Below are 12,015 nucleotides of genomic sequence, written 5' to 3' on the forward strand. Positions count from 1 at the left end.
GGCGCATCCACTAAATACTTCAACGAGGGATGAATTACGGCTTCCTGCGGCGTAACTGGTAGTTCTATTCCCGGAGGAGTTTTCAGAGCCAAGTGGACCGCTCCGGGTACCAGGGCAAGCTCGGGGCGGGGGGCTGTGTAACCGCAGAGTGCGAGAACAAAGGGAGCTAATCCCGGGACACGCACACGGGGCTGGCGAGGGGCCGTGATGCCGAGAGCAGAGACCCGGGCGCGGCGCGCCGCAGCGCCGGCAAACGCCGCTGCCTGCATCCATCCATCCATCCTCCCGCTCCCACCCGCGGCCCGGCGGCGGGACGGGACACGCCGCTCCGCTCCGCTCGGCTCCCGCCCCTGCCTGCCAGCCGGGCGGGCGGGCTGCCTCGCCTCCCCCGTCCTCCCTCCTCCTCCCTGCGCCGCTCCCTCCTCCTCCTCCTCCGTGCCTGCCGCCGCCCCCCCACCCTCACCTCAGCCGCCCCCCTCTGTCTGGCTCCCCCCGCGCTGTCTGGCGGCCCCCCCGTCCCCGCCGCGCTTCTCGCGAGAGCCGGGGATGCCGCCGCCGCCGCCGCCACCGCCGCGGAGGGGGAGACACTCGGGGGGAGCCGGTGACGTCGGGAGTTTTCCTGAAAGTCAATAACGAGCCCGGCGGAGGCGGCGGGAGGAGCCGAGAGCGGGGCCCGGGCGGCTCCGGGGTGAGTGCGCCGGGGGGGAGCCGCCGCCGCCGCCGCCGCCCTCCTGACCCCGCGCATCGATGTTGCGGCCGCGCTGCCCGCCCGGGCGCCTCCCTGCGTAGCGGGGCGCGCAGCTCCATGTAGCCGCCGCCGCCAGCGCCCTGGGGCCGGAGCCGCCTCCTCCCGCCCCCGCGGAGACACCGGCCGCCAGGGACCGCCGAGCCCGGCGGGGGGACAGGGGAGGAGGCAGCGGCGCCCTCCCTCCCCTTCTCCCCCCGAAGCCGCCGCCGCCCTCGGGCTCCGCAGCAGCGCCCGCGGCGCTGCCGCCTCTGCAGGTACGGGGCGGGAGGGGCCGGGCGGCGGCGGGGGCGCTCGGGCGGCGGCGGGGGCGCTCGGGGAGGGGATGCGGGGCGGCGGCGCGCCGGGCCTGGGGTGGCGGGGAGCGCGGGGCGGGGGCGCCCGTGGCCTAGCGCCGGCGGAGGGGCGGGGGTCGCCCCGCCGGGGTGCGGGGCCGGGGTGGGGAAGGGCGGGGCGGGGGCGTTTCGGCGGGGAGAGTTATGTAACGGGGGAGGGGGGGCGGCAGGGGCAGGGCAGGGCGTGCGCCCCGGGGGCGCTGGATGCGCGGGGCCGGCGGTTCCCACGCGGCGGCGGCCGCCCCTCCCCGCCTCCCCTCCCCGCGTCCGTGCGGCCGGTGCCGGGACCAGCGCGGGGTTTTATCCGCTGGGAACTTGTGTGCGTGTGCGCCAGCGTGCCCGGGTGTGCGCGCGTGTGTGCCCGCGCAGCCCCCGCACCACGAATAGCTCCGCGCCCCGCGGGCCGCCCCGCCGGCGGCAACGCCTCGCACAAGCCATGGGGATGGTGATGATGCTGCCGCCGCCGGCTCTGGCTGCAAGTAAACAAACCGGCCCCCCCGCCCGCCCCCGCCCGCCCCGGCCATCATGGAGGCCGCGGCCCACATGCAAAAGTTGATGCGCAGCCGGCTGCCCCGGGTGACCGGCGGCGGCCCCGGGCCGGGCCTGCGGCGGGGTCTGCCCGGGCCCGGTCCCGGCAGGTGCCGCCGCGGGGCGGGGCGGGGCGGGCGGAACCCCCCGAGCCCGTCCCGGTGCGAGCGGAGGGGCTCTGCCTGCAGGGGGTCAGCGCGGCGCCCCTCGGCAGCGAGAGCGCAGCGCTATATATTGTAGTTTAAATGCAAATGATCGTGATGTAACGAGCACTACCGGGCTTATAGGCTGCGGGGTTGCTTTGTATGGGCACCGCTTCTTAGTTTACTTCTGGATGGGAGTCCAAGAGGAGTGAAATAGACAGGACTGTTTCACGTTCTCACATGATACGTTGATTAAATGTTAAAAAAAGGAGAAATCTTATTTTCCTACTGGTGGAAAGGATAAACAGTTTAATCTCTCTTGACCTTTATTCTAGTTTTGCTTTTTTCTTTGATGTAGTTATTAGTTGAATGGTTCCTTGTATATATCTACATCATCTCATAAATTTTATGGAAACGTGTCCCAGTTTCTGTTTAAGGGTTTTATTACAAAAAATATGATGTGCCTGATACCTGCACTGCCAACTTTTTTCAGTACTGAAGAAACATAGAGCAGTCTCTTCTGCTAATGTTTGTTTAGATCTTGCTAAAACTTTGCTAAACATGGTTCCATGCATTTTGCACATAGAGGGCTTTACTTCTCAAGGCAAGAAGCATGCAGATGAGTAGACCTTAACTTTTAAACATGATCTCCTGTTTCTGCCAGCTGGTCTATAAGCAAGGTCTGGTTGTTTACAGAAATATGGAAAGAGAGTACATGAGATAGAGAAGGAAGTTTATTTTGGCTTTTTAAGTAAGTTTGCTACTTAAGTTTGTAAGACTATTTCATTTTGGTGTTTTGAGGTAGGAGCCTGTAAGTGAACCCCAATATCTTTAATTGGATTGGATTACTAATTATAGTCCATGTGGATATATTTTGGTTGGATGCAGCCAGTAAGTCAAGTTCAAATAAGGGCCAAAGAAAAACTTCAGAGATAAGATGTCTCTGTTTCCTAGAAGGCTATGTGTATTGTTTGAATAACTCTTTTTTTTAGTCTGATGTGAGTGCATGGTGTGTGTGTAAACACAGATAATATTAGCAAGACTGTGCTGTTTTGGACAGTTTATTCTGTGCTGCATTGCTCTAACTAGGTTTGAATGGATTCAGTAATCTCCTTAGTTTCATAAATAGGTTCACAGGTAGTATTTCAGTGTTCTACTCCCTCATTTGTTCTGCATTTTGGGGGCACATTATGTGTTTTTGAGCAAAATGTTGCTATTGTAGGGGAAGTAGGTGAGAATTTGGACAGGTACTAGTTTTAACTTTGCTCCAGTTGAAGTAGATACAGTTATAAGGATTGGGAAGCATTGTTATGTACTAGAAATTGTTGACTATTTGACATTGGAGCAAGTGCTTTGTGAAAGGGAAAACACTCTGATGTGTTTTTTAAAGTTTGACTCAAAACCACTCACTAGGGCTTTGCAGTTGTTTGTAATCCAAACTTCTGTTTGCAAGACACTGACCAGAAACCGTATCTGGACTTCCTACTGCATTTTGCAACAGCATATATCTGAAGTTTCTATTATAACAAAAAGATCCTTCAGACTCCTTGGAATTTGCCTAACATCCAGTGATTGTGTCCTTTCACTTTCTGGGTGCACGTTTTCCCACTTTAAAGAGACCTACTGAATAATAAATTCTTTGCCCAAGAAGTATGATTTGCTAAATAACTTCAAAGTACTCAATTGTTTTGGAAATTATGACCCACTGCTGAAGTGAACTGTGTTAAAATGCATTTGAAGTTTCCGTGCTGTTCTGAGAATGAAGATGATACAGTTTCTTATAACTGTGTGCTTACAGTTTCACTTTGTGCTGTTGATGCAGCAGGTGATGTGGACTTGGCAACATGGTAGCCTAGCTTTCCTTCAGTTTTGAAACAGAAACCTGACATTCTTTGGCAGCTTTCAAGGCTTGGGCATGCTGCTTCTTTAGTCCACACTGGAGAGTGAAGGAGCGTGGACATACACTGACTGAAAACTTCATGTGCCATGCTTCCATTTTGACATGGATAATGCATAAATGAATTGATTTCCTGAAAGTAAACAATTGTGTGAAAGTGACACACCATGCTATACTACATGTTTTGTATATAACAAAAGTCTTCTGTTCGCTTATTTCCAACGAATAAAATAAACATTCTGTTCAAAATGTGCTATACTCCTCTTGTGAGCTACAGTAGCAATTCAAAAAGAGGGAATAGTTAAATGTGATCATTTATGAGCTTTGTTTAAGTTAAAAGGTTGCTTAAATTTCCAGTATTTGTATGAACTTTACAACCCAGTTCTTTTTGAAGTACTGTCTTAAATAAGGAAAGATTGCCAACCTAAGTGCCCTTTCAAATTATTCTAGGATATTAGATGAATTTGTGCTTTCTCAGATTGTCATTCTGTTAAGGATAGGCCCAGTAAGGATAGCATGGAAGAGGCAGGGGGTGCTTTCTAGCACAACGTGTAGCTCAGGAAGTTTTGCACTGCTTGTGAGGAAAGGTGTGGTTTCGGTGAGAAACTTGCTTGCCGACCAACGGGTTTTCTCTTTGCTGTACGGAAGAGACTTCCCCAGGATCACAGGGTCTTCTTGGTAAATAAATGTGTTGCACAAGTTACTCTTCTTGGCAACAAGTTGTTGTGGTATAGAAAAGATTACTTTCTAAAGATAAGTTACACAATAGCTGGAAAAGCTGATTCAAGCTGTTTAAAAATTAATGTTAAAGACTGAGAAACAACAGCAAAAAACCCCAAAACAAACACCAAAAGCCCCCCAAAATTCCAACCCAACCCAAAACCTACCAGCAGATACTAAAACATTGAATGTGAAAGTTAACTTTTTGGGGTTTTTTTCTTAGCATAGAAAAATTAATCTTTGAAGTTTTGGTTTATACATTTATCTTGTGTAATTGTATGAACAACATTCTGGACTCCCTGTAAGAGTTTATAAGTGAAACTTATTTAGGCAAATCACTAGTATGTCCTAATAGAAAAACTGCAAAAAAAAAAAAAATCCAAGAGTATACAAGGTGATTATTTGGTGTTTTATCCTTGTTCCATGACTCTAGATCAATAAGTATGGGTATTTATGATTCATGCCAAGGATTTAAAATAGATTGTTTTTTCCTTTATTATTTAAAGATGTTGTTCAGGTGAAGTAGGAAGATATTGCAAAGTTAATACTTCCAAAATATCCCCCAAGATTTAATTACATTAAACGTTACAGTCAAGGAGAGTAAGCATATTTGGCTTTTGTAGGTGAAGGTGCTTACTTTTACTCAATTTAAATGATTCTTTGATTTTTGATACTGTTTGTGTCAACACTTATTATGCTTAGGATAAATAATATATGTTGAAGCCATCTTGACCAATCTTCGTCTTCCACATATCTCTATGTGAGTGTCTGAGTGTGAGTCATACTAATCAAAAATAGCAATAAGAACACATTGTTGCCCTGTGATTTTTTTTGTCTGTAATATCCTGACTAAATTAACAGTAGTGATTTTAAAATTCTCTTTAAGAATGCAACTGGGACCTCAATAATTTGTGTGCATGTCAGAATGATTTGACAGCATGGTTTGCCAAACTTCCCCGCATTGTCCATGTGACAAAGTTGTTTGGATGTCTCCTATGGCAGGATCAGACCCTGCTTCAGCTTTAGATCAATGAAGATCTCACCACTGCCTTTTTGTAGGTGTGGAATGTCAGTGCCCCACAGTCAACAGCTTCTTGTACAGCTGGTTTGACACCACAGAATTAATGCAGTGGTTCTTGGTTGAGTCTCAGCAGTCCTGCAGAAAGTTTCTACCAACACACATTCATTTTTTCCTCTAAGTATTCATTGTGTTTCTTGAGATATGTAATTGTTGCAGCTTGCCTCATGAGATTTTTTTGAAATTATTATATCCTTCTCTAAATGTGTTGATACGCTTGAGACAGAGAATTAAGGTTGTACATGTGAGTTTCATGTAACATTTTCATATAACATTTGCCAAAGATCTTCACCTAGTGAGCTCTGCATCTGTGTGTAAGTTAGGGTTGTAGAGAGCTCCTTCTGTCCTTTGGAAATCCAGGTCTCAGGTTGATGAGAATAATGCATTTTGAGTGTGAACAGGCAGATCCAAAGGTTTTAGGTTAGAAGTTGATTATGTTCCAGTCATGTTGCAGTGTCAGGATTTGACAGTAGGTTCAGCAGTGTTTGGTTGCTCTGTAGAAAGGAATCACAGAGTTCATTCCTGTTACAAGACAATTCAGAATTTGATTTGTTCAATGTAGACATAATAAATATGTACTATGTAAAAGTTTAAAAGAAAGCTATTTGTATATATGTCACTGAACTTTTCTCATCTTTCATATTAATAGTTTGAGAACCTCTTTTTTTTTCTCAGTACTTTCTTGTTACTCATGAGGAGTTGGTGTATTTCTGGTTTTTATTCAGTGCTGCACTTGGTCTTTTATGCACAATACAGAGTTGTGTTGCAGAAAAGTTACCATCACAGAAATAATTTAATATGTGAGTTTAAAGGAACTTTGATTTGTACTTCTTGAGAGGTATCTTTTAAAATCTTTGCTAGAATGACTAGGAATTTCCAGATTCTTTGAAGTTTTGAAAATTAGGTTAGTTTTTTTTTTCCTGAGTCTGCTAGACGTAGAAAAGTAATTTTAGTTTGTTTTAAAAATATGGAAGTTCTGTTTATTTTTTCTTCATTGTTTGAGTATTTTCTAAACTATATTTTTGAAGAGCAAAGGAACTTTGTCTCTAAAAGGCAAGGATTAGTATTCCTACATTAATCCTTGGCAAATTAAACTTATTACATGTGTTTTGAAGTGTTGAGTGAAATAACATGATCATAGTTGTGATATCCAGCCTAGCTGATATGACTTTTTCTGAGTCTCAAAACTTTCCCAAGATCATTGCCTCAGTAAATTTTTTTTTTAAGCATAATTTTTGCCCTCCCTTCATCTTTTCTACTTGAAATACATTCTTTGGTTACATTTCAGACGTACACTCTAGTAAGTTTTATCTCTGCTTCTGTCTGCTTTTCAGTTATTGTTTTATGTGATTTGAGCGGGCCAAAAAAGGATTAAAAGCATTTTTGTCAATAAACACAAGGCAAAACAATGGGTTGTTAATGTTTCACATGGGATTCTAAAGAAACAATTTAGTTACATTTAGAAACTTCCTTTATACCTTGGTAAACAAAGGCAAGGGTGGCTTTGTTCACCTTGCTTTAATTATACCTTTGTCCCTTAAAATAACTTGCTTTGTCATTGTAATAGGAAATAAAATACAGAGTGATGGTTTCTTTCCTGATAAACTTAATCAGTTGCAGAATCTAAATAAAACATCTAACTTGTATGTTAATATTTCAGTGTGCCTCCATTCTCCTAACTGGGCTTATCTAAGCATATATTAGTTATCTGGGGCTTTTTGACATACTGAAAGTGAAAATAAACCACTGCAAATATTAAGCATACATGTAAGCATGCATTAGAATGAGCTATTTATGTTTTCCAAAGTATGTTGGTTTTCCTTACCACAAGGTGTAGGCAGTGCCAGTTTCCTATCATGTCCCTCATTATTCCAAATCAAAACTTACAAAATAAAGTTGTTACAAGTAAATTTCTTATACCAATTTTCTTAAAGTTCATTGAGGCTTTTGGGATTAAATGTAGTTTAAAAAGAATTTGCAATGCCTGTCATGGAGTATCTTTGGATATTTTATATTAGTTTTAAAAACTGTAAATATGTCTACTTACAAAGTATTTAAGGTATCTTTCAGAATTTTAATCACATGTACATGAAGTTTACAATTTTATAAATTTAAGATCTATTTTCTTTAAATAATGATTTTTTGTTAATTTCTTAATTTCTTAGTCTTGTCAAATCAGTTCCTATTTTGTGTTGGTTTGATATTATGGTTTTTTTAATATTTCTTTTTTCAATTTTTAATTGACATAATAAGTTGGACACGTACTGTGTGCCTAGAGGTTCCTTTTTCCTCAGTCTAAGTTGAGATAGTATTTAAATGAGTCAGTATAGCCAGAATTCCAGAATAGGTAGTTCATAAAAGCATGCATAAATACTTCATACTCTTTAGATAAAGCACTGCCCTGAATGTGATTCTTCCATTAACTATATAGTCTATTTTGATTTAGCAAGTTTTGTAGCAATCTCTGTTCTGTCTTTTGTGTAATTTTTGATGATGTGCAGTATATCCTCTAATTGTTTGGCCAGCTTTGCTAGGGGAGGAGGATATACATGTGGTTTTCATATAAATAAAGCCTGGATTTCAGCTTCCATTCCTAAAGATAACTCTGGTTTTAGTTGAGAGCCTTGACATTTTGAATTCCTTGCTCTGGGAGTGCAACCTGCTTTGGAAACAGTTACAGCCTGCTCGGCTGTTTGGGAGGAGTCAAACTCAAGTTTGAGAAGAACTCCTAATAGCTTCATCTGCTACAAAGAAAAGAGCCCCCAAAGCAAGGAAAGAAACGTGTGTGATGGAAGCCACTGAGAACTGCTTTTTTTGGGGATGTGTGTATTGTGTGCATGCACAAAATGATTCAATTACTTTTCTGAAAAATAAGGAGATAGAGATGATGAGATTTGGCTCTGATTACATGGGGGACCAAAGAATCTCAGTGAGTCAGACAAGGGGAATCAGAAAGGTTCGCTTACTGTTCTTTTCTCCCCAAACATTTTACTAAACTTGTAAAAAGGGAAAATGGTAGTACTCATTTATTAAGAGAACAAGGTTGGACGATTCACTGAGTTGATAATGGTAGAAGAAGTTGTGGGGATCATTTCTGGAAGCACTGAACTTGATGCTGCTGGTATCTCTCTGGTAACTTTAGTTGGTAAATGTGAGAGTTTCTGTTTTTTCTCAGCTCCAAAATTGTTGAAAGTAGAAGCCTTTGTTTATGAAAGTTCTTACAACAGAGAACTGAATCATACAATTTACACTGAATTTATGGGTGCTGTCTTCTTTACTCAGCTGTCTCTTGTCATGGGGAGAATGGGAAGATGCCCAGATTTCAAAGGAGTCTTGTCTGTTCTTATGAATCTCGATGCTAATCCACTTGCACATAGTGGTTGTTAAGTGTAGACCTGAAACACAGCTTTTAGTTCCTCTCCTTGGAAGGGATTTCTTTCCTTCTCGCTATTCACCAGGTCTCTGTAGGTAGCTGACTGCTGTGATGGGCATGAGAGCCTCCTTTAATTTAAAAACAGGAGCTGGGGAAAAGCTGGCTTTCTACTGAATGGTCCATTGCTCATTTTAATTGTTGATTTCATAGTTCCCATATGGTAGCATCATGAAGTAAGATGGTTCTTCTCTGTATTGCTGATATTCTTAAAGTTCAAGATGAAAGCTGAAAAGGTATTGGGTAGTTTTTACCATGGCTCAGGGAAACTATGAACCTTGGCATAGGGATCTAGAACTCTGTTGGTTGTAGTAGTGTCTGGTTAATCTTTGGTCAGAAAGTTGCCTTTGAAACCTTTACAGCTAGGAGGAGCTTAAAAGTATAATACTAGATAATTGTTTTATCTCACACTACAAAAGTGGCTTAATAACTTCCTGAAGAAAAAAAGGAAAAGTTGTGCATTTTTAATGAGATAAAACCCCCCACCAGATGTTTGCATAGAGTCATGGAATCATTTAGGCTGGAAAAGATCTTTCCAATTGCTAACCTAATACTGCCAAGTCTACCACTAAACTGTGTCCCTAAATTCTTCACATCATTGATTGTAATGGAGTAAATTTTTACACCTGCATCATAAAGTATGCTGACAGTGGGTTCTTGTATGTATTGTGCATACACATGACTATCTGATCCTGTCTGCAGAATACACACAGTATATTGTTGGGAAAATATTTTCCAAGTTTGATAAGATACAAAAAAGTGGGGGAAAAAAAGTAAATCTGAGGTGTTCTCTAGTTGCTGGAAAATGTATAAGAACAAGTCAAGGTCTTCCCTGTAGGAAACAGCTGTGATGCAAAGCATTGTCAGATTCAGTTCTAACATATTTTTCTCCTGTTTCTGTAGGTTCATCCTACATAGCAGTAAGGTAAACTGTAAAAATTACTGCATACTGGCTGCTGAAACTTCAAGTGCATTGGGAGAGCAGAGTTGATTGCTAACAAGTATTTCAATTCTATGCCAGATGTGCAGAATAAACATTTCTGTAGCTTTTCTTGATGTAGTTGAACTTTGGATGAAATGCTGTTTTCATGTGAAAATTCCTTTACCTCTAAACTCCTTTACCTTTATACACAATTCTTTGTTACATCTTTAGGAAAGGCTTTTGTGAGACTGTTTTTCACTATAAGGGCAGTTTTGGTCGTGATAAGAAGTAGTTCTCAAAATTCTGCTCTTCTGGAGCATTGTTGAATGACTTCTAGAGTAAAGGAGTACAGCTTTTAGAAAGGCTCAAAGGCATTTAATAAGGGATAATATTACAGATGCTTACAAATGGCTTCTTGAAAGTGTAGTGTGCACATACAACCTTTATTTTCATTAGCTTTTTAATGCTTTGATTTATCTCCTTCAGCGTTCTGTGTAATTCAGCTTGACTTTTAATTACCCAGTAATGGAGCAATCAATACAACCATGGAACTGTTGGTAATTTTAAGGTTGTTTCTGGTAATACTGTGAAGCTAAACTGGGGATAGTGCAGTTAATTTTATCACCATATTTATGTGATTTTTGTATTTTGGGGATTTTGTTCAGAATTTAGTAAAGCAGTACGTGTAATGGGTGGGATGCAAGCCTACAGACACATTGGGTTTGTTTCAGGCACTGTCTGACATGAAAGTTGGTCATAGATCAGATTTTGATTATGTAACACTAACTTATTTGTAATCAGTGGGTAAATAGGGAGCTTCAGGCATGAATTCATTCATAAATCATGGACTGATTGATCAGTCTGTGGGCAGTAAAGATTATTGCTACTTAGTACAGAAGTTAATTTCTTATAGCTGTGTCTTTACCAATAAGAATAAATCATTGCAATGTTCAGAAGTGCACACCAAAATTGGAAAGTTCATGAAATTTGCCAAAAGGGTAAAATATATTCCAGAATATGCCATCCCAAGGTAAATACTGAGTGTTACATTGCTTCTTGTGTTTTTGTAGCTTGGAAAAAACCCAAACAACTGTGATTACTTTCAAGGAATGCAATGAAAGTCTTGTAGAAAACTGAACTTAGGTTGGGTATTTGGAAATTGACGTGCTTACACTTCTTAGAACAGCTGCTCTTAGGTCACAGTTGTTTGACACCCACCTCTGGGCTTTGTAAAGATTTATGCGTTTGTAATAAGAGCTGATGCTGCGCTGCAGTGATCCAGAACGGCGGAACAGCAGCCTGCTTTCAGGCACGTGTCTTAATCTGTCAGATCTCTTTTCATGCACAGCTGATAGACTTGCTTATCTCGTTTAAAGCATGCAAACAAAAGTTCTGAAAATGTCTGACCCAGAAATTAGCTCTCACATTAGTAAGGTGCAGGATGTGGAAATGCCTGCTTTGGTTATTTCTGCTGTACTGGCTTGTGCATAATATGAAACCTGAGCAGCTAAAGTTAGATCAATTGGCATCACTAAAGCATTCTCATGTCCTTCCAAAATGCACATAACATTTTCTTTTAGCTTTTATGAAAGCTTAAACAGCGTGTGTTTCTCTAGACCCAGGTGTGGTGTCCTGCTGCCCACGACAGGGTGTGATGCCAATGCCAAAGGCTGTGTGTCACCTGCAGGTCTCACTGCCGTGTCTGCCAGTGCCATGGGGATGTCTCAGAGGCACAATAGTCCATATCACTTCAACTTTGCAGTTTTAATGAGTTTAACATTTTTACTTTTATGATTTTTATTACTTTTAAATTACTTTTTAATAATTAACATTATTACTTTTATGATATACTTTTGTGATTTTTACTTTTATGCAGAACAAAATACTGAGTGTTTTTTAAAAAAATAGTTTAGCGAAAGTAAGGCTTAAATGAGCACACTAGTGTGTTTCTGTAAAATCGAGTAGTGCTATATTTTTGTTGCATACACCTGAAAAAGTACTCATGCCAAGTTTTATTTTGCATGTTACACTATTCTTTCAGAAGTAGCCTTCCATCTAGTTGCTGTGTAATGCAAATACATGTATTTCAAATGATAAATAAGAAGTAATCTGTATGTCTATAATGGTTCTGGTTTTGGTTTGTACTTGATTGTAATAAAAAAAACTGATTTCCCAGTGCTTTCTTCATTCATTTGTTGCACAGATTGCTTCTAGCCC

At 42.2% G+C, this 12,015-nt stretch overlaps 1 protein-coding gene across 2 annotated transcripts in view; it reads left to right on the forward strand.

The window, feature by feature from the left end:
• The first annotated feature begins 568 nt into the window (after positions 1 to 568).
• The window catches only part of AKT3 (AKT serine/threonine kinase 3), a 151,732-nt gene continuing 140,285 nt past the window's right edge, over positions 569 to 12,015 (forward strand). The window contains exon 1 of one of the 2 annotated variants that reach the window (XM_064708837.1): positions 569 to 1,002. The gene's annotated coding sequence lies outside the window, so the exon portion shown is untranslated. The remainder of the gene's footprint in view (positions 1,003 to 12,015) is intronic. The other variant, XM_064708838.1, reaches the window with a different exon arrangement.

The sequence above is a fragment of the Zonotrichia leucophrys genome, chromosome 3, assembly GCF_028769735.1.
Source record: "Zonotrichia leucophrys gambelii isolate GWCS_2022_RI chromosome 3, RI_Zleu_2.0, whole genome shotgun sequence".
NCBI classification, from domain to species: Eukaryota; Metazoa; Chordata; class Aves; order Passeriformes; family Passerellidae; genus Zonotrichia; species Zonotrichia leucophrys.